The 23,771-nt window shown below is 38.3% G+C and overlaps 1 protein-coding gene across 1 annotated transcript in view; it reads left to right on the top strand.

Annotated features, from left to right (window-relative positions):
- Positions 1–1,359: 1,359 nt before the first annotated feature.
- LOC139136813 (D(2) dopamine receptor-like) overlaps positions 1,360–23,771 on the top strand; it is a 53,390-nt gene continuing 30,978 nt past the window's right edge. Inside the window, exons 1-2 of the mRNA XM_070704654.1 lie at positions 1,360–1,510; positions 1,607–1,642. The gene's annotated coding sequence lies outside the window, so the exon portion shown is untranslated. The remainder of the gene's footprint in view (positions 1,511–1,606; positions 1,643–23,771) is intronic.

The following is a 23,771-nucleotide window of genomic DNA, read 5'->3' as shown; positions in this document are numbered from 1 at the left end:
TAAAGTGTCACTATTGAGTTGGACGCACAGAAAGTAGTTCCAGCTCCTTTAGTTTGCCGGGACCAATAGTCATGGCAACTAGTCTGTATATGGTTCACTGGAAATAGTCTGGCGTAGTCTGTATATGGTTCATACGACAGATATCGAGGCATGTGTACCTATAAGCTATATGTACCTGATTTCCTTCTTATTCATTGCGCCTTTACAGAAGAATTACTTACTAATTTATCCGAAAACCAAAATTCCACTTGTCTGAATTCGATGTAAAACACAATTTAGGTCGAACGTACCACCCTATCATAAAATTGATATCATCAAAACGTTCAACAAGTTATTGTATAGATTATATATTGCTTTCACTTCATTCTGTGGTGGAGTAATTAAAAAAAAGTAGTTCAAAGAGATCGTTAGACTAGAACAACATGATCAATTGCAAAGCTATTGACATTCCGATGGTCCAGCAAACCATGCGTAACAGACTAATAACATTCACCAAGGAACCGTTGAAAAATAAACACGTGGCTGTGGTGGAAGAATTAAATGGTGTTAGTTCAAGACACAAAGCTGCCGTACAGCTTATACTAAAGTCGCTCGCATTCGTATTCAGGGATTTGGTAAAATTCTTACTGGGTAGTAAAAAATGTGGTCTATATTTGCATCATGTAATCTTCAGTTCTGAACCTTCATTTGTCGATCGAAAAATGCTTTATTATTTGTGGATGAATTTATGCGCTATTAAAGCTGACTTATTTGTACATTTGTGAAAACATGGTCATAGAGCGTCTATGCAAAACAGACCATTTGTCCGTTTGTCGATACCATTATTGTCTTACTGTGTGTCTGTTCGTCTTTTGCTTTGTCTTTGTCTGCCTATCCTTTTATTAATCTGTCTGCCACCTACAGCCAATTACCGGCTGAGCCGTACACATGTACTGTGGCTCATGGAAAGGTTGAGATCAGACTGTCTCCCTGGAGCTGTGCTAAGTTTTGCCATCGATAGCTTTGGTCACGTGACGATATTGAGGAAGCTAAAAACGTGATGTAATTTTATTCGTCTGGGTGTAACGTTGGAGTTCACTACGGATACCAACAAATGCATCAACATCATTAAACCGATTCCTTTATGTGATTGCTCACTCTGCTAGGAATGACGACATTATTTAAATTTGAATTTAATATGTTCTTAAATATTTTCTAGTTACATGTAATGATAAGCCTGCGACAACTCAATAAAAAGCCCGTATAGAAGTATTGTAGAAAGAGTCTGAGATAACGGTGAAACACAACACGTTTCAAGATAACCAGTATCGGCTACTTCGGAAACCTTCGGTTTAGCTTCGGCGCTCGCAAGCCCCACTCAGTTAAAGGCGCTACAGCATCGAAAGCACACGTCCCTCATTTATCATTGCCTGAAGACTTCAACGTTTTGTGACTCCACGGAGACAGATTGTATCATCAGTCGGAGCGTGTCCAACAACTTTGCCTTTTCATATGTTTGTCTGTCGTCAGGGTAATGAATTTCACCTTGCTTCACCCTTGTCTATAATATTCGGCTTCATCCATAATGGTGGTACGTCAATAACATCAAACGTTGGTTATTTTTCAGGAGTTGGTAGTCAACGATCAGAAGACGACAGCTACGGTAGGTTGAATGTTTTTTGTATTTATTTTTTTTCCTGAAAGTCGGCGTGGCGCCGAGGTATAATCTAGGTTCTGGCGAGGTCGAGCAGCCCCACGACTTTCAGCCTCGTATACTTACACGATGTCTGCAGGGACGACAGATTATGGTAATTAGCAAGGCTAAAAGGAGTGCTTAAACTATATTTTAATACTTTCATGGTGCGGTTCAATAGTCTTCTCAAAACGAAAACAAAATATTGTCCTAATAATATTTCAAAAACGTTGTTGAAACGGTTGACACTTGATGCTATAATCATGAAATATTCGAATTTCAAGCGAAGAAGATTTTTCTTTGAAGAGGCAGTTAACAGCTTTGAAATCTCTCAAGTTGCTTCAAAATTCTAACTCGTGTAGGAAAATGAAAACAATCGTAAAAATATTTGAACTTTGTGACATAAACTGCAGAATATTCAATTTACGTCAAAAAAATTGTCAAAATGTTTGTAGATATGATAAAATTTACGCGCCGGGTTTTTTGTCTGAAATGTAAAAGCGTTTAACCTGGTGACCGCATCTAGCTATGTATAGATGCCACCATCCCTTATTGGTAACAACGAGGTTATCCAAATATCGAGCCACTGAGAGAGATATAATAGACTGGGTTTTGTGCGACTGGACGGCGCTATTAAAGGTTACTTTTCTAATCAAAGAGATTTGAGACTCAGGACACATCGCATTGAATGAGTGACCCTGGAAAAGATGCATTCTTTTTGGATATCCGCGACCTTGACCACGACATCACGACAAATTTGTGTTTGTAAATCTCCCAGGTTCTTCAAGTGAGTGGTAACTTTATGAGAGGAAAACACAGAGACGCAATGTAAGACTAGTGCACAAACCAACCTATCTTCTTCTGACAACGACGACAGCTATTGTCAGATTTCAAGATCGCGCCCTCTGATCTCACAGAATAAATAAAACAATCCGACCAAAACAAATTCTGTTAAATGTAAACTTAAACAAAACATGCATTCGTTGAAAAGACCATGTGCCGTGTAGCATGTGTACATTTTACCCTGAGTAAGTTTCACCGGTAAACGAGCAGTCTCCCACATCAACAAGATGTATGCTAGGTCACGGACATCCTTGTCGCTCCTATCTTTGTACATTTCCGCTGTACCCATCAGCTCCGATCTGCCCGGTGTAAATTTCTGTCTGGGTGATTAAGAACACCGGAGGATATGTCGCTTTCATCGCCGAGTTACATACCGCTTAAAAGCCTTAGTGATAGCGGTTATGGAACATAATCGTCAAATATATCTGTGATATGGTATACATTACTGATAGTGTCCATTTCATGCAAGATTAAATGATTTCATAGACTCATAATGAATTTCTGCGTGACTTGAAGCAGCTGCTCACGAATTTGAATTATCTTGTAGAGGGACGATTCTAAATCTCGTCCAGCTGAGCCGAAACACTGGAACGCGGGCATGAAATGTGATGTTTATATCTTCATTATGTTGTTTATATTCCCGTAGCTTTCGCAGCTTGCACTGTGTGTATAATACTGCCGCCAGCACGTGTCAGTGCCCGCGTGTTAACATTCCGTATGCCAATGACAAGATGTACTGGGTGTTCACAACCCCGTCTCTTTATGTCTCATTTCATAGTGATTTCAGTAGTACTCGGATCATTTATTTTCTGACTAGTTTCTGACTTTCTGTTTAACTTGATGTGAAAAATTAAGGTGGTGCGTGTTTCTGGATCGCGAGCCGATTTAGAAGCTAAAGGTATCAAGAATTTAAACAGTTCTTCCCGTTGGCCACAGTAAATGCTTGTTTGGTCACTTTTCTTCAATTCTTTCCAAACGAAAATACATTCAAACTGTTCTGTCGCTGGTTTTTCAATTCCTCAACGTTTGCCATGCTATCATTTGTTTCATGTACTATGTACCCTTACTGAACACGTGACCATTGATTGAATATAAATCATGCATGAGACATCTTTAGTCGATGTACGGACACGCTGCCTAGAAAGCCAAGGAAATATCGAGGGAATTCGATTATTTGAAAATTTGCATTTGCTGCAACATTCATAACCTTTCAACTATAGCTAGCATTCCGCTTGCAATTCCGAGCCATTGGCAGTTCATAGAATGCCTAAAATGCGAACGAAATTGTGAAATGTTTGCATAGGATTTAAAAGATGAAAGATAATAAGTATCCTAATTGGATTCCATAACCCAAAGCCCTAGCTGATATGATGTACTTGCTGACGCTTAGTATATGCCCTAACAAATGATGACACTGCCGACCCTGAGAACGTTAATTCAGTATCACAGCGTTGCGCAATAGCTGAATTCCGTCCGCTATGGGCTTTCGAACACAAAATCGAGTGCGGCAAGTCATGACATTAAAATGGCGGGAAATTAACCACCAGACGATAATATGGCGTCTGTCTGCTATCAATTTCTTGTTCAGCAACATAACAAGTAGGAAAAGTAGGAAACTTCGGCATCTATACTTAGTTTTGAAAACATGGCACATTGAGATGCTGTTTATCAAGATGAAGAACTGCCTATTTTCTTAACCCTTCCTTGACCTACCCGTCCTGGTATTTCCATTGGTATGAATTTAATAGTTTGACTTAACACTCCATTACTGTAAATGATATTCCATGAATCCCTACTGAATTGCCACCTACTAATTTTTAAGCAAAACACTTTCTTTCTTCTCTTTAACTCTACGCGTGAGCAAAATTTGAAATTTGAATGTTGTAACAAGTTTCCACCAAGAACATAATACTTGGATACGTGGCAATCCAGGCTCATGAATATGGTCTTAAGCCATACTCACTTTACTAAAAGTCACCACCTTACAACTTGTTTAACCTTAGAGTCCTTCAGGACATTTCAAAAACTCTGAGAAATCGGATAAACAAAAAAGCAAAAAAACGCTCCAAGGATGTTCCTGGTCTGACAAATCTGAACAACTGTCAAAACACTTCTGCGCTAATTTCTGACCTGTTTCTTCGACCCTTGACCTCTTTATCTGACAAATTTTAATTTATAACGCAAGTCCCGATTTAATGAATGAGAATATGGGTGTGTCCAGTCATGTTGTAAGCTATCCGCGCATATACTCCACATGAAAAGGAAAACGTTAAATATGTATATGTATAGGATAATGCACGAGTGGAGTGCAATCGTTCAGATATTGAACGGCACGAGGGCCGTAGGCCCGAGTGCCGTTCAATATCTGAACGATTGCACGACACGAGTGCATTATCCGACTTACAACACGTGACCTTGCACCTGCGAGTGGGCACGGACCAATCAGATTACAGCAATTAATTAATGGCCATTTTGAAAGTGCACACCTGTGTATAGTACTATTTCATTGGCTAAGGATAAACACATGGGAATTTCCACGTGTTCTACACGGAGCGTAGACGTGGCTTTCAAACGTGCACGTTTTTGTCATTGGTGACACTGCAGCTGAACTGCAAGCATCATGCTGAGTGACAGCGATGAAGAAGTGTTCATTACACAAAATACTTTCCGAAACCCCACTGAAAGTGATAACCCTGAAGAAGACGACTGGCTGTTTCAAGACTTTGGAGAGTTACTGGGTGAACTGGGAAGAAGGCTCGGCACAAGTAGAAAGTCTCGCTGTCGACGTTGCGCCTCCTGGTATGTCAAAGCCTGTTCCACTGCTTGTAAGAGACACGTTGCCTGTTCATTCTGACACACCTTGCCCCTCCCGTTTGGATATAAAAAGTGACAAAGAGATAGAAAGAATGGCGATTGAAAGGATTCCTAAAAACACCCTAAACAAAAATAGTTGGGCCGTAAACACATTTAATTTCTGGCAAAACGAGAGAAATAAGTTGGCCTTAGACCCGTCATTTAATATTAGTGTAATACATCCTAAACTCGAGGAAATGACGAAGATGAATTAAATGTTGCATTGTCACGCTTTGTTTCTGAAATAAAGAAAAAGATGGAAATGATTATCCTGGACAAAGTTTGTATGAATTAGTGATGATTATACAAAACCATTTGTCAGTAATGGGTAAAAGCTGCCAGTTTCTGAATGACCCCACCTTTAAACAGCTAAAAGATACTTTAGATTGTATCATGAAAACAAGAGCGCTAAAGGAATTGGTACGGAAAAGCGACAGGCCATGGTGTTGAGTGTAGACAATGAGAACAAATTTTGGAGCAGGAAATTGATTGGCGATTTTACACCACAAACTCTATTGGACGCTCAGGTCGTCCTTTTCGGAATAAATTTTGCTTTGAGAGGGGGCCAAGAGCACAGGAATTTACGCCCTGGCCAAATTTGCAAAAATACTGTGAGATTGTTGGGAAATATTATCTGGAATACACCGAGGACGTGTCAAAAACAAACAGTGGTGGCTTGGCATCAAGGAAAGTGAAGCGTAAAGTTACAACTGCGTTCGAAAACACAGACTGCAAGGAGAGATGCATTGTGCGATTGTATGATACATACAACAAACTTTGGTAAGAATCCTGTTTTGCTTCAGTGTTGAAGTGTACTTTACTAGAGCCATGGTAGATGTTCCAAGTATATCGTGCCTTGATTATTTTGGTTGTGGCGCTTTCCACTGCGCATAATGTGAACAATTAATTCGATTGTCCGGTCTACTGGGTCGTCCACTACGACGCTCGAAATTATTAATTTTCGGTGGTTTTGTAATATTCTGAGTAAATTTGTTGAACGAGAAATATTGGCTGATAGAGGGCGCCTTTCTTCAAAATTAAGCCCAGTGAACTTATATATTTTTATGAATAAAAACCTTGGGCATATTCTGCCAATAGCTGAAATTATCTGACAAGCATGGATAACGAGATGCATACAACCTTAATGTTAACGTTGACATGATCAGTATACTATATTACTTCACCAAGTCCAACTTTTAATTGTATCCCCCTAACCGATTTCGGATAATTAACACGTTTATGTCAATTTAGTCCTTCAGATCGCCCTCAAGACGTAAACTATTTGCAGCCGGCCAAGAAAATAACCGCAGATTGTTGGTATTCTACGATGCCAGTTGGGAGGAATACACTAATGAAACTGTGGCAAGACTCTGCGAAAACGCGGGAATTGAAGGATACTATACGAACCACAGTCTACGGGCCACAGCTGCCACTCGCTTATTTGCCGATGGTATGGACGAACAACTAATTGCTGAAAAAACGGGTCATCGAAGTTCTGCTATTAGATCTTACAAGGTAGTAATAAATTACAACATAGTAAATTATAACTCGAGACGTTTATTCATATAATTGATCAAAAAGAAAACTTGGTATCATAAACTTTGTATAAACTGATAAACTTTTGGGTACAAACGGAAAAGTGGTACCGAATGAATGACGGTAGTTGGACTATCATGCGATGGCATTTCTAAAATGTTTATATTTGCTCTGGTTTCAATGCCGTGCATTTGCCGATGTATTGTTCACGTGCATAATCAAAATCTTAACTGTCTCATTTAATCAGTTTTGTATTTGTGTTACAGAGAACAAGCACGAACAGCAGTTCAAGGTGAGCAAAGTTTTGCAAGGAAGGCCACCTAAAATGGCGAAGTTGGCAGATTTTGGGCCGGGAAAACAGTCGATAAAAGAGGAGTGTGACGAAGAATTGAAGTGCCAGGTGGAAGAATGTTCGAACGTCGAAATTCATAAAGAAAACAAGAGCAGCGTCCGCTACGTTCATTTTGAGGCCGATCTTCCAGAGGGAGCAAACATATCTTTGAATTTCGATAAAAAGTAATGTTGTAATGTAGACATTCAATTAAATCATGGTGTATTAAAGTCCCTTCTACTGTCATTTGTTTTTGGGTGTTTTTGTAGTGTTTCTGTTGTGTCGGTCACTGTGTGGTAACGGCCACCTGTTGTCAAGTTTGCACTCGTTTGATTTCGATATTAGATATTGCACCGGAGCAGTGCAATATCTAGATATTGCACCGGTGCGGTGCAATATCTAGATATTGCACCGGTGCAGTGCAATATCTAGATATTGCACTGCTCCGGTGCAATATCTAGATATTGCACCGGTGCAGTGCAATATCTAGATATTGCACTGTACCGGTACAAAATTGAGAACAGGTCGATGTTTATCTAGCAGAGAACTGCACGACAAAACAAAGACCATGGCCAAGAGCAGTGTTGTAAGCACACCAAGAACACAGATTCAAGTGCGCCCATCAGGAACGTTTTGTCGCAGATGTGAAGTACAGATGTGAGCTACCTCACATCTGCGTAAACTCCTGCAGAGCTGAGATGAAACCAAATCTGCTCATTTGCATCGATCTACGGTTTTCCTGTCCTGTATAGATTCCAAAAGATAAAACAGCAAACAATAATAAAAAAATGAACAAGCCAAAACATTAATACAGAAGATTAAATTGGTTTAGTGTGAATTTGTTTGAATTTGTCGTTCGCGTGCTCAGGGCATTACGGTACAAAGCGTTTAAATAAAACGTACTTAAACGTATCGCTCTTCGGCAGAACATCTTCAAGCATTGGTAAAATTCAACCGATCACTGATTCATCGTAGCCTAAATCTTGTATTTCCTGGGTATAATACTTGCTGTTGATTAGCAACGGTGTTGTGCCCTCAAGAAAGCAAGCAAGTGGCAAGTAGTTCTATAACAGACTCCACGAGGCTTTTTCTGAGGAGCGTTCGTACTTCTCTTTGGTATGTGATTTCATTTGGCGAGTCAGCGTCCCATGAAATAATGCCCGCCGAGGACGAATGGAATACACCATGGAGAGAAACTCGCATGTCTTCGCTAAACCAGGCCTGTCTTTCGCTTCGATGGAAATCAGTCGGTACACAGGGGAAATAGTATTTGTTCTGTCCACTGCGTATACTTTCTAGTACGACTGATACAGCAAAATCGCGATTTGTGTGTTTTTGGAATCTTACAGCGACACTTGTTTAGCTTTTGGCAAAATAAAGACACAAAATTTATAGTGGTACGGGTTAATATGATCACCCTTCTCTGATAAAACAACTGACAGGACGCCAATTAATTTAACCCTTTCACCCCCAGTTCCCTGTATACAGGTCCAACTTTACCATAGAAAACAATGGATTTGGGACAAACCATAATGGTGAAAGGGTTAAATCTCTTCTCTCTAATAGATCTCAACGTCACGATATAGAGTGTGATTGATTTTGTGAATAATCACGCAATATTTCATCTATCAATCAAAAGTATTTTTGAACAACGAATATACACACGTTAATCTATCTTAACCTTCTTAGGTCTTGAGGAAAATCAATGCATAAGAAACCATTCTGAAGAGAAGCACGTGTTAAAACCTCGCAAACCGTTTCTCCACCCGTTAACTTAACCTGAACGTTAAATACCAAGAGGGTTAAACTAACAAGACCGGGTGAGAGAGTTCAGTGGAAAATGGTAACGTTGCTTAATTTAATGATATAAAATTAGCTTTTAACATTCCAGCTGGGTCGCAGAGATCAATCCCGTCACTTCAGTCTTATTCTATCAATTATGAACACCATATTCACAGATGTGTCAAGTCGATGCAGTCAAACAGACAACACACTGAAGTGAATCGATCATCAGTAATTCAAAAGCAACAAAGACGTTTTTCTTGACATCACTGTAATAAGAGAATGGATCTTTTTCTACGATTCAGCATTAAGCAAAGAGTTGGTAATGAAAGCAGCCGTATGCTTCCAATGCATTATAGTTCTTGTACCGTCAGTTTGCCTTAGTTCAGGGCATGTGAACTCTTTACCGAATTCGACTGTAGTGTTCTGTTCTGGCTGTCTGTCTGACTGAGTGTTTATCTGCTACCTTTTCTTTCAGCAGCCTTTTGAAAGGTATTACGCTCTGTCCCGTGTGGAGCTGGAAATTGTCTGTCTGTCTGTCTATCTGTACGCAAGCGTATGTATGTATGTATGTATGTATGTATGTATGTATGTATGTATGTATGTATGTATGTATGTATGTATGTATGTATGTATGTATGTATGTATGTATGTATGTATGTATGTATGTATGTATGTATGTATGTATGTATGTATGTATGTATATATATATGTATGTATGTATGTATGTATGTATGTATGTATCTATGTATGTATATATCTATGTATCTATGTATCTATGTATGTGTGTGTATAGGTTTGTTTGTTTTGCTAGTGATTCACAACACAAGGTAGTCACGGTGAACAGACAGAGTGTTCAGATATTATGTGTTAATTTCTAAGGATGACACAACTGGGAAATGTCTGTTCTGGGATCCGGCAAGAAAGAAACTCGTAGAGGCCTAAGAATTTGATTTTTGTATAGAAGTTTGCAATCAACTTTCCAATCACGAAGGAAATGGTACAAATAATGGATGAATAGGGTTGAGTATCGTGACTAGTCATACATCATCCCTCAGGATGTATCTTCATTTGGCCCGAAGAATACACTTGAATATTACCGGTAAGGGAACGTAACCTAATTAGGACCCAGAGACCTTATGCATTTAGCTTGCCTCATTGCGCATGACCAAACCCTTCCTAGGGATAGAATGAAACATTCACAATTATTTTACAATATCCTTTTTGATCGATACGAGGGAGTTAGGAAATCAAAATTTAAAAATAACATATTACATTTGAAAACTCATATCAATGAATCAAAGCATTATTGGTTTGGGTAATGACAGCACTAAATTGTTTAGAATTTCCGATTTTGATTGACTCGCGAGAGCGAATAAAACAAAATGAAATTTAGATAACACAATACATCGGCGAAACTCGGACAAATGAATCCATGCTATAATCAAACGGATCATGGATGTCGGGGGATCAGATTTATCAAAAATGCAGCGTTCTGTTTGTCTTTCATGTAATGTCTCAGTGTTGCACGGCCTTACGGTTGCCAGGATACATGATTCGACTCGCAAAAATTGCTTGTCTAAGGCTGACGCCGAGTAGTGTGCAGACAAGCCCCACAGAGTCACCAGGAAAGATTTTTCATTCCCGGAATTAGTAATCAGGACGAACTTTTTTGTGTTTAATTCCTGTAATGTACCGGAATGAAGCCTTTCTCTAGGCAAAGCGGATACTAGGAGTTCAGTAATAAGGCGTAATCTGTATTGTAACTATTGTCCTTAGGAGGACATGTAAATTACAGTACCTATAGCAAGAATCAATCATGGTAGAGCATGCTGTATACAGATGAGGCTGAGTCTCAAGAAACAAAATGTCACGGGACTCCTCCACCAAAAGTCGTTGAATCCACAAGATGTCTTGGGGATACATCATTAGAAAGAGATTTTGAGCGAAACAGAGGGTCAATGATCGTCCTGAATCAAAGCGCATCTTTGTCTAGATCCGCAGACTAAAGTCCTTAAAAGTATCAGGTCTCCTTCTACCACTTGTCTACATGAAACGTTGACAAGATAGAGGTCTGTCCGACAGTTTATATACCAAAATGCGACAAAAAGTGAACTCTAGGCATTTGCTATCTGCTAACTCCAGATGTGTCTGATAAATGTTGTTTTTGAAACGGAAAATGACGCTAATGAAATTGTGGAAGATCAAGAAAAAATGAATGATCGGAACCGAACATCGAAAATGTAAAGCGCATTTTGAAAACGAAGATTTCAACAACTGAGTGAAAAAAAAACTTTAACATGTCTTTTTCACAATAAAGAATAAAATTGTCATCATGCGACTAAGGCACTTGGACAAGCCAATTACATCGGAGTGGAAATCGGAAATCCACCTGTTAATCTATCGATCGATCGATCGATCTACCCATCGATCGATCGATCCATCTATACCCGCCTATTGACCCATCCATCCGTCCATAAATCCATAAATCCATCCATCCATCCATACATCCGTCAGCCCAACTGTAGAAAGCTCTTACTTCAAGGTCTACAAGTTCTACCAATTACCCAACGGTGCAATGAGAAGTAAAATACCCGGATCAAGCGCACAACGCCGTGTCTCAATCTTGAACTCGCCACTTTCCGGTAGTGAGTCTGTTACTGTAGACTTACTCTGATATTGAATCCATCATCCTGCGATGACGAGTAGAGTACTAAAATACTCAAAACACTGCCCCACGATGCCTAAATGTTATAAAATATAACATATTGAGCAATATTACCGGACAATATCACCAGATTTTCTTTTGTTGTTATATGGAAAATGAGTCCGAAATAAAGTCTATAATAATAATAATATTCAAACCGCTTTACACAAATATAAATATCCTCCAAGTCTTCTTTCTACACGTGCGCTATTTTCAGGTTTTACTCCACAGAGTACGGTAAATCGCTTTAGAATATGTCATATAGCCTTCTTATCTCTACGTGTACGCTAAGTGTTCTCAATTCTTACTCTCGAGGGAAAAAAAACAAAACGATGAATACGTAATCTTCTCTATAAATTTCAAGAATATTGTCACATAGCCTTCTAATCTAAGTGTGGGGTTTTTAATTCTTACTCTCAGGGGAAAATAGAATTTTCAATTTTCACACTTAAGTAAAACCAAGAAAACATAATCTTCACCGTAGCTTTAAAATGTTGCCGGACAATCTCTTGACCGGTGAAGATTTAGAGAATTTTAACAGCTCTAACTTGTGCCCCTAGGCTCTCTCTGCCCTAGTTTGGCACGGACCAAAACAGTCAAGAAATAAGATGTGCCATTTTAAGCGATGAATAAATGCTTAATCCAAAAATGCACTTTTAGCCTATCTGTGTTGATTTTGTTATCTGTGATGTCGTTTTTACAGCATTGAAAACATTAAATTGAAGTTGCTTGGAGTAACTTAGAGAAGGAATGATGAGTAGATTCGGGAAGGATTCTGTAGCAGATTGAAAAATTCACATGGCGGTGTAATCACAGAGGAGAGATAATTATCGTCCGTTGGAAAATACCGGGAACATTATTAGAAATTTGAGTAAAACATTCTTCTTGACTCGGGGGCGGGTCTTCACAGCTAAAGGTACTCTACAAAATGTTCTTTATTGTACTTAATTTTCCCTACTTCTGCAAAACACAATGACAGCAATTTGTGGTACGCCCGTTAATGTTGAGCTTTTTTGCCCTACAGAACGCTGGCTTCTTGTTACCCATTAAAATGTGGCATTGTTAGTCTTGGCGGGATAAGACCGATCCCTTTGGTACATGAGATTGCGCGTCGTGCTTTTGGTATAACCTGGTAACAGGAACCGAAACTAGGGTCGAATTTCGTCCTCGCTTTTTGTCAGTCAAACCCGGAATGTAATACAAGCTCTTGCAGCAAATACGTGACTTAATATCACTGGTAATGTGAAAGTACATACTTGTTACTGGCTGACAAAAGCGTTTTAAAGAAAAATGAAACAGAAAATGGCAAGAGTTGAATCAATTTGAACGTTTTTCATCATTTCTTTTCTTTATTTGAATTACAATATCTTGTTTTACTCTTCACGTCTTTGTACTATTAAAGGTATACAGTCAGCTGTAATCTAAATATGCCCATATATGGTCAAAGGGGTGTTCCTTGGTATTCAAAATACCCATGTGAGGGCGCTGTTTTTAAAAGAGGCAACCCGCTTAAAATCTGTGATTGGTTAGATTTTCTCTTTCCGTGGTAACTGTGGCAAAATTGGAATAGGTGACAGTATACCTTTAAGTATTATTTTCACATTACGTTTCACTGGTTTGTTTTATTTCTGACTGAACGATTCAAATTCTGTCTGTCTGTTTGTCTGCCTGTATGCCCGACTGTCCCTGCCAGCCAGCTTTTCCCCGTTTCTCCTACATGTTTGTGCCTCTGAAACTGTTTCTGTCTCACTGTATCTGTCAATCCTCTCCAAAGCTGTGCATCTCTCATCGGGAGTAATTCATCACCCCGGACAGGCGCAGTCTATTAGCCTCTTTGTTTACCCAAACCTAAATAAATCTCACGTCAATCATTTTGTAAATTTTAGATATAGGCCTAATCTTACTCATCAGCGGTCGAGTCCCTTGCTTATTTAATCCATAGAATCAGTAAATGTTTTGATGGCGTATACTCGAACTAGATAAATATTACGGGATGTTATGGTTTCCCGAAAGTCGATGTGACGTCGCTACGATATCGCTGTTTTGCAGGATTTCTCCTCAGAAGTAAACCGCCACGCAATCATCTTCCGTCAGAGGTCTAATTAAGCACGTGTAGTCCTTGGCTTCCTCCCGGCACTCGGTGCTTCGGTGTTCCTAGAAATGGAGAAACTCGACGTCAAGCAAATAATTGACCCGAGGATTTTAAAAAAAAAAACTCTACCAATATGCTTGAACGATTATCTGGCGTTTCCGAGTCTTCAGACAGTTCAAATGAAAGTGTGACGTTTTTCTGTAGAGATGAACTACAATTTTCGGTGGGTCGAGACATTTTCGGAGAGCTTAATTTAAGTAGCAGCTAGCCAAGGTTTCTAGCAGGGCTGTTTTCAATCTCGGCAAAATTTAAAAGATTTTCTGCGCTTCAGATGTAGATAGAACATGAATTGAAACAGTCATAATCAAAACCTGTGTTTTGCGAGATAAAATGTTGGAAATCTATTTGGTGTCCTCTTGTTCGTCTCACTCTGAAACCAAAGATTTGTGGTTTCGAAAGTGAAAGACTTCAACTTTTGCTGAAACGCTGCCGAAGAGAACCATTCTTTTTTTTTCAAAATCAATAACAAAAATCAAGGGTATGAAATGGTGGTACAAGATCGACAAATTAATTAACATTTATCGATATTTGAAATTCTTAATGGCCACTGTCTCTGTGTTAACGCTATGGTGAAAAATGTAATTTTCGAATTCGAAAACAAAACGTTGAATTCAAAGAGCTTCAAAATGAGCTCAAGCAGTAGACAAGTGAATCTTGTAAAAAAGTGAGAATCCGTATATGTGTCCTCAAAGCGCATTCTGACCAGAACGACGTCTTGTATTCTTCTCAAAACAAGACGTATGTTTTTAATAACTTTTGAATGTTACGCGTCTTCTAGTGTTTCAAATAACGCTCATAAAATAGACAGCATATTAAAAAACCTGATCCGTATTCGATCTGGGAAAGATAACTCTGGTGACAAAAACCAGTTCACAAAGAATCCCAAGGAAACGGATGTCGTCAAATACGGGAGTGGTATTTAAGAGTAATTGCAATTATTCCCAAAGGCACGCACCTGTTGAGCTTCAGTGCCGGTCTGCTGGGCAAAACACAAAGACGGCAACTTGACAACCGATCGCTGGATGACAGGAAATTGATGATTACAAAGCTCAACATGTTCCAGTCTTACTTTCTCTTGTCAAAGCAAAATAGGTAATAGTAGAGACAAACACTTTTTTCTGACATTCAGAAATTATGTCGTAATATAGATGTGCCATTCTGAATATGAAATCTACAGAAAGAGTGGTAACAGGCGATTGTGAGTCGATATCCACTGAAGCCGTCGTACACTGATTATTATACAGGGGCTTTTATGCTACGATAGTATTGAATTTTTAATGCTTCGCTTCGGCGCAAAATGAGAATATTTAAGAGAGTGCCTTTTTGAAAATATCTGACAAAATACAGAATCATTTTGCTGCAAGAATGGTGTACTGCAAACGTGTTACTAGTCAATTTTATTGTTCAACTAGTGCGCTCAAATTGAACTTGCCCCCCTCCCCTCCTCAAAGATCGAGCTCCGCGTATGCGTTCACGGTTAATAGAATATGCAAGTCAGAAATACTGTTCAAGGTTGTATTCGCCTCGAAATTGAAAGACTCAAACTTTTGCTCAAACTTTCCTTAAAGAATATTTCTTTTTCAAAATCAAGAACACAGATTAGGGGTCACCGTAAAAATTTTAGTACTAGGGAAACAAATTACCCAAGATTCACCGATATTTGAAATTCAAAATGGCCGTCATCCCTGTGTTAACTCTTTGGAGAATAAACAATATTTTGGATTTTCGAAAAACTAAGCCGGTGAAAGTGTTTCTTTCTCCAAGAGCTTCAAAATGAGCCGCACAAGTGGTAAATCGGAAAAGAATTGTAAAAGTTTGAGAGTCCGAATATCTGTCTTCGAGGCGCGATCTACCTTAATGTGAAAAGATTGGAAAAACATCGAGAAGTCCAAGTATTCTGATGACGAAATACTGAAAGTGCGCGGACGCAGACACGTTTACTTGCTGCCTCGTCATCGTCTGTCCTCCTTTCCAACCTCCTCAGATCGACGGCGTTTCTCTGAGTCTGTGAATAATCTGATTTTGATGTGAGTCGTTGTACTTTGCGATACCTCTTAGTATACGACACCAGAACCCTACTGCGAATAGGTCAATGCCTACAAGGTGTCTGTATTGTAATTAACATACTTGAGAGAACTCACCGTATCGAAATACCTAAACTATCTGTACGTGGAGCCCATTGAGATATTTTTTCAGTATTTTCTTCACTGACACTAGTGGCTTATTTTTGAAACAAGTGTTAATAGCATCGAAAACCACCACAAGTGGACGTTTTCTGGGGTGCAATATTTCATTCCCTGTTTTCGATTCAAGAAAGCTCGGCGAGTCGACGGTATATGGCGTGTCCATAACGCATTACAGCTAAGCCTAAGGCGTCCTTGTTTGTTTATTCCTAACTTTCAAATTTTCATCGGAACCTAAATACTATTGGTGAAATATAGCGTTATACTATTGATGTAATTGGAAAGTCTCCAAATGATTTTCATCACCCAGCACTGTAGAAACGAACAACCCAACAAACAGACAATCGAGTGGCGCAAGTCGCAGCAATTCTGAAATATCCAAAATACGGCCAATCGAGACCTAATCTTTAGGAGTTTACCTCGTTCTATTACTCGATGTTTGTACTCATGTAAACCTGCCACTGATAGCTCATTCAACCTACGGCTTGACCGATGACAAAGTAATAACATTGCCAAAACATCGAAGGATTCAAAGCTGATTTCTCTGAATGCTTTCCACATGACAAGCCGAACAGTTCAAACAAAACGAAGCCATCTTGAGGCACTAACGAGAAACCTGTATGTAAACCAAAAGCTTCATTACACTAAAGTTGCTTGACATATTCTGTCGTTCTTCACTCTTGCTCATAATTATACTTTCTCGCTGTGGTTATTATTGTTCGTTTGTAAACGTCAACTGGTTAAACAGGACGCTTCAATTGCCTAGCTACACTACCCCACACGTATGGTTTTACAGTTCATTAGGCGAAAGAAGTGACTCAGCGGTGATACCATATCTTTGAAAACCTTTTTCCCATGAGCAATTTACGTAAAGGGCCACTTTAAGAAAACTTTTCCTCCCAATCACCGTTTCTGCTTTTGCCGATTTCGGTTTTACCAAAAATCCTCGTAAAATCGAAATTTATACGGTGACCACACTTGGTGAGACTAGACAGTCAATGTCATAAAATTTGCCATACTTTCCAGGTTGGTTTGTCACTCAAAAAAATTTGCTCGCTGCAAATTATTTTCCCCAAATATGGTACTGTGATTTTAAATTTAAACTATTACAGTACCTTGATTCATAAAATGCATCCTGAGTTATATCATTTACACAGAAATCTTTCTTGTTGCACATATGCCTATGTTTATTACATGTACTTTCACCATAACAAAACGCACAGTTCTTAGTTTATAAGGACGAGTTTCACATCTGCTCTACACTCTGCTCTCTAAAGTCTAGCTTGTAAGGTAGAATGCGCCCCGGGGACAGATACTCGACCTCTCAAATATTTATAATCTTTTCTGGTCTTCCACTTAGGGAAGGAGGGGGTTCATCTTAAAGCCTTTGGAGTAAGTAAATTTTCGTCGTCTTTATAGTTTTGGGAGCATAAAAAAACTTTAAGTATAACTTTTCCCAATGCAGTTAACACAGGGATGGAGGCCGTTTGGAATGTCAAATATCGGTAAATGTTATAAATTTGTTTCTCTTGCACCAAACTTCGCACGGTGACCCGTCATTCTTATTCTTGATTTGTTAAGAAAATGTTTAAAAATTTCGACGAAGAAAGTTTGAGCAACAAGGCGTGTAGTTACCTTAATAAAGTGTTACAATATGCCGTACAGATGGGATAGCGCTTATACTTACACACAGTGATTATTCTACCAGTATGTTATATCACTCTGAATGAACAAACAGGATCTGTAAGAGGTCAGGTGTCAACTCTCAATCCTTTGAGCGCAAAGACCAATACTTGCTGTCATCTCCACCGCTCCGCATTGAATTCGTGCCTTGAGGATGTGCACGTGGCCGTTCCGAAAAGAGCGACCACACGGCTCTAATGGAGACAGACACGCTTTCAATTATCTCATTTAATTTATATACTCAACTTTCACATGACATGGACAAGAAAATATTCCTTACTCGATCGACGCTGAACAAGAGATAGAACAGTTAACTCAGCATCTTCAAAATAGGACAGGAATGAAGACTGTTTTGTCATGCTTCGGGATGATTCTTAACTCGGGGCAAAATGACCATGCGTTTTATTTTTATGAAAATAATTAATGTCATTATCATTGATAGACTAGTCTGTTTTAATACATTGCTCTGAGCAAAGATTTACTAAAGATTTTGATATTCATTCTCCCATGCAGCAAATAGAGTCGAATGGAAAAAAGACTTTCTTTAAAGGGCAGTCTTCAATCCCTGGTTCTCGCATAAGTGGTTGTTGACATTGACTGAGTTTTAGTCCTATTCGTTATCCTTTGAAATTTTGCACGGTTAGTCATTTTTTTCAGATATACAGCTGATAAAAACCCTGCCCTTTAAGAAGTTCCACTTGATTTGTTGTGTGCAACGCTCTTTCCATGTGTAGTCTAGTTCTTTTAAAATCTTTTTGACAAGAAAAACTCTCAAAGGAGCAAACTTACAATGGCTCATCGTTAAATGCATCATGATGATAAAAAAGAAGCAAAAAAGAAGCAAAATCTTTAAGACAATAATTAAATTGCATTGTTGCAATATCATCTGGTGATGATCATGAAATAAGTCAAGAGTCCCTCTGAGACCATTCATGGCTCAAACCCCGAAAAAATACAGTGAACCCTTAAATCTTTGATCAATATTTTTGGTCACAATCATCTTCCAATTTGTTAAGAATATGTTTGATCGGCTTTGCATATGTAATAAAATTAGGGCCATGACGGCGCATATTACATTTATGTGATTGATAACATATTTCATAAAGGTAGAATGCCTCTCGGAACACGTTTTCAGACTCTCAAATTTCCCAAATACATTTCCGGTCCACTGCTAATGTAGACTCATTCTGAAGAGATAATGTGTTCTCTAATCCCCAATTTAAAGCGGTAGCCCCATGCTTTTAATATTGGCCACGAAAGAGAATAATTTTAAAGTTTCGTGTCGACCAGCGTGTTACCTTCAACTCTGTGAGGCTCGTTTGACCTTAAGTGGTAAGTACAAAAAATACGTCATACAGCTCTTGTGGCTTTAACAAATGGAAGACTATTCTCTCTCATGAGTTAATTAAGTATTATACAGAGAAAAATGTCAAGTCAAAAATGCTAAATTTGTTAGATTAAATCCTTTTATTTAATCAGTTCTCAATCTTCTATAATACCCACCCATGTAAGGTCGCACTACTTCAAGTCAATTAATAGCAAGCAGGGAGAGCCATAATTAAAGGTCAAAGGTTAAAGATGCACATTGTACCGCAATTACCGGTACTTGACCCAACTATTGACCCTATGACTTTAATTTCACCACGAGCCAATTTAAATTCAATATTTTAATCTCCCTCTGCGGCTACAGCTTTGCAAATTAATAGTTCACTTACCCGTAAGAATCGGATACTCTTCTTCATTTTGAGTAAAATCGCTTTATGATTGGCGCCACAGATGGACATTGATGTGATTGCACTTTTCAAATTAGAAAAAAAGAAAATACTTACTCGATTTGTTTAAAGTTTTCTCAAGGATTAGAAAAAACTAGTACAAATTAGCGTAAATATAGAATTTGTGTTTTGATTAAATCCAAAAGTATTCAACTTAAAACAAAGGTGACCTCCATATACTAACTGTCAATTTTGGTAAGAAAGACATTCGTCGTCCGAGTTTCCTTGAATAAACGTTGACCACAATCGTAAAACTTTGTTTGCAGGCGTGCATTAATCTAAACAGCAGTTTTAAAATCTCTTGACATTGAACATGGCATTGTGCAGCGATGATTTATGTTAATTGTGCTCTGTATCCAGGAAACATATTTTCGTTTTATCGTTTATAGATACAGACGGAATATGCTGCAGGCTCTCAATTATCACGTGACTGTATTGTTTTCACAGAGGTGTTTCATCTTCATCTGGAGACAGTCTGTCACACCTCAATGTGATGTTTGCATGGTGGAAATATTGAAAACCGTGTCTATCTTTTTGAGCCAGTGTAGGATGACTTGCATTACAGATGAACATTTAATTACTATTCAAAATCTTTGAACAGTTATATTGTACGTAAATCCAATCGCTTAAGATATTCGTAATTTGTTATTTTGTAATTTTATTTCTCCAAGTCAATGCATCAATAAATAGATTTTCATGCAAATTTGGTTTTAAACCTCCAAACAACAATAGGTTTGTTCATATTGCTTTATTCGGCCAATTAATAGATAGAATAAGAAAAATACGAGCCTTAAGTTCATGCCAATAATTCTTTTCCTGAAAGCTTGTTTGTCGAAACATTTAGTCGCTTGAAACGCTTCATGGAAAATCGCAGTGGCAAAATGTGTCCCTTGAAAATATTTGAACATATTGTTATTTTTAGTTTCTTATATTGCAGTTGCCGTTTTTATCAAATTGTGAATCGCCGATATAAAAGACGGATACTAAAAGAAAACAAACCACCTATAGAACAGTCTTAGTGCGAACAATTGTGTTAATTTAGTACGAAAATGACCAATCAGCTTCGGAAGAAAATGGTCATAAGTTGACACAAAATATTACAGTTGTGACATCTTGGCTGGAGGAATCATAAATAGAGATCTGGGAATCTAAAAAGATGAGAACTGTATAATTGCTCCTTCATTAGATTATTCTGGTTGTTTATTTTGACCAATATTTTACAACAGACACACTAAACCTCTTTTATCCAAGTACGATGCTATTGAAATTGAGATTCACACAATTATTCGAGGCTCGTTTCCCCACAAGTAATTGTATACAGTACAGTACAGTACAGTACAGTACAGTACAGTACAGTACAGTACAGTATCTTTTTTTTCCTACGGCTAGAATTTGCTTTTTCCTAATCAGAACGACGCAACATTTTGAAGTCGTGTGAGGAGTCTTTTCTCCGTAATTGAAAATTCAACACGCCGAGCATATGTTCATATGTGGATCTTTCGCCGCATTTCAAAAGTAAACATAATGGATTTCTTGAGGTTTTGGCAAATTAGGGCTGGTATAGGTACGTCACTTGCATCACTCGAGCCTGGATAATCGCTCCTTATGGAACACTTTGGATGTTAATATCTCGGAATAACGTGAAACTAATGTGTAGATACAGATTCGAAGAATGCATATTGCATCATGCTACAGTGTAGACCAGTGTGACATAAAAAGACAAATTACTGATATTTTTTTCTGAAGTAAAACTACAACACGTTTCAATCGCACTGAAATGCTAATGGAAGATTTAATGCTTATGGAAGACTTTTTCAGATAGGAAACGTCACTAAAGTTTTGAACACGAGACACAATCAACTAGGTTATTGATTGAGGGTCCGAATGGTACTTCACGCATGTGACGTTCCTGAATCCCAGTTTTGCAAATTTTATCGACTTAGTAGACAAAACTGTGTACGTCTTTGTCTATGACTCTTGGAAAAGTGGTCAAGTAGTTACTTCTTCACTTACGATGCTAACGCATTTTTCATCTCTGTGAGAATACGGATTTGGTATTATTTATTTGCTTCGAAATATTTTGAAAATCTTTATCACTTACAAGTGCGCTTTGCTACGAGATGATACTATCACAGTGGATATTTAAAAAAAAGAGCATTGGTGAAACATACAAAATCTGTTCCAAGACGTGTTTATCATAACTGGCGCCAGTGCTTCATGCCTACAAAATCGAGTCGCGCAGCAAGCATAGGTTCGGTGGTTTACGATATCTGGTTTTAGAGGATGGAAATTCTTTTTGTGAAGATAAGGTGTAATTACTTTGTATATTCCGACGATTTCGTCTCGACTAACGGATATGCAAAGTGAGGATGTAGGTATCCATGGCAATGACGCAAACAGAAATGCGTGCGTCGATAGACTGTACAGTTGGGGAATGAGAATGCTCAGACATTTTCGCAACGAAAAGTGTAATATTTTTGCAAAAGACAGTCTTACTGATCATTGCAAGTGAACACGTTGTTCTTTTTTCCGTCATACAATAGGCCAGCACAACTATTGAATGTACATATATCTGCAAAATGTTAGAAGGTGCCTCGGGTAGCTGTGGTGGTGTGCACGATAGTGTCTGTCCGTTCACCACCCCTCTGCATGCTGTCTGTATGGTTGTGTGCCCATCTACCTACCCACCTCAGATACCTGCCCATCTATACCTACTTACCTACTTATCAATCAATCAATCAATCAATCAATCAATCAATCAATCAATCAATCAATCAATCAATCAATCAATCAATCAATCAATCAATCAATCAATCAATCAATCAATCAATCAATCCATCCATCAATCAATCTATCTATCTATCTATCTATCTATCTATCTATCTACCTACCTACCTACCTACCTACCTACCTACCTACCTACCTACCTACCTACCTACCTATCTATCTATCTATCTATCTATCTATCTATCTATCTATCTATCTATCTATCTATCTATCTATCTATCTATCTATCTATCTATCTATCTATCTATCTATCTATCTATCTGTCTGTCTGTCTGTCTGTTTGTCTGTCTGTGGAGTTGTGTATATGGAGTTCTATCCCCTGTCGGGGATAGAACTCCATATACGTCATCAAAGTTAACATCAAATATGGTGTGCACGTAAGCGTCTGTCCGTCCTCCAACCCTCTGGCTATCTGTATTGTTGTGTGCCAATCCAACAGATACTAAAGTCACTCAGGAAGTACAAAGTAATTCTTTCGGGTAAAGTTTTCGTATACCCCGAATGCAACATGTCCCTTAGTGGCTGCTCCATCTGGATGACATATAGATGTACCTTGTTAGCTAACCTTTTAGTCAATCACTCTCCCAACAGATTAAGATGTCATGGGATTAATGTCGAGGTTGGATCTTTCACCAGCAGTAATGTTGGAGAGAGGTAATGGAAAAGTCTGTAAAATGATACAATTACAGCATTCTAAGTGCATTTTAAGCTACAAGTCATTATCAAACTTCTTTCATTGTCGCTATAGGGCTATGATTCAGAAATAATGGTCATATTTTTACGTGACTTATATATTAAAAACAACAGGAATACCTTGTGGTACTGTATAGTAGAACAGTATGAAGAGGGACTTCTTCAAAAAATGTTATGCCTTCGTCATTAGAACACAGAAAACACGGTTAAGTATATTTCCGTTCTCCCCATAGGCGAAATATCTTATCGTCGTGATATATTCAAACATATTCAAACAGAGAGATTGCGCAGAAAACGAAATGATAGATGGATAGATGTATAGATATATAGATGAATAGATAGCGAGATAGATAGACAGATAGACAGATAGACAGACAGACAGACAGAGACAGACAGATAGAATTCAGAGGTAGTCAGAGACAAATTGAGATAGATAGTAAGAGATAGAAGATAGATAAATAGATAGACAAATAGACAGACATAGATAGATAGATAGATAGATAGATAGATAGATAGATAGATAGATAGATAGATAGATAGATTTGTAAATAGTTCATAGAAGAAGCATTTCATACTGGCTACCTATATATATGAACAATATCGACAATCTTGAAAAACTTTAATCAAAATCTTACCAATTATACCGCCATTGATGTAGGAATTGTCGTCTGTTTTCTGTACGGGTTACCGATTACACAAAAAGCATAAGACAGATTCATCGGAATCCATCCGTTAAAACGGCTATTACGTTGACAACTGTAACGCCAGTAATACCGC

This window comes from Ptychodera flava, chromosome 1 (genome assembly GCF_041260155.1).
Source record: "Ptychodera flava strain L36383 chromosome 1, AS_Pfla_20210202, whole genome shotgun sequence".
In the NCBI taxonomy this organism is placed as follows: Eukaryota; Metazoa; Hemichordata; class Enteropneusta; family Ptychoderidae; genus Ptychodera; species Ptychodera flava.
The sequence above is the reverse complement of the archived record's forward strand: the minus strand, read 5'-3'. Positions and strand labels throughout refer to the sequence as shown.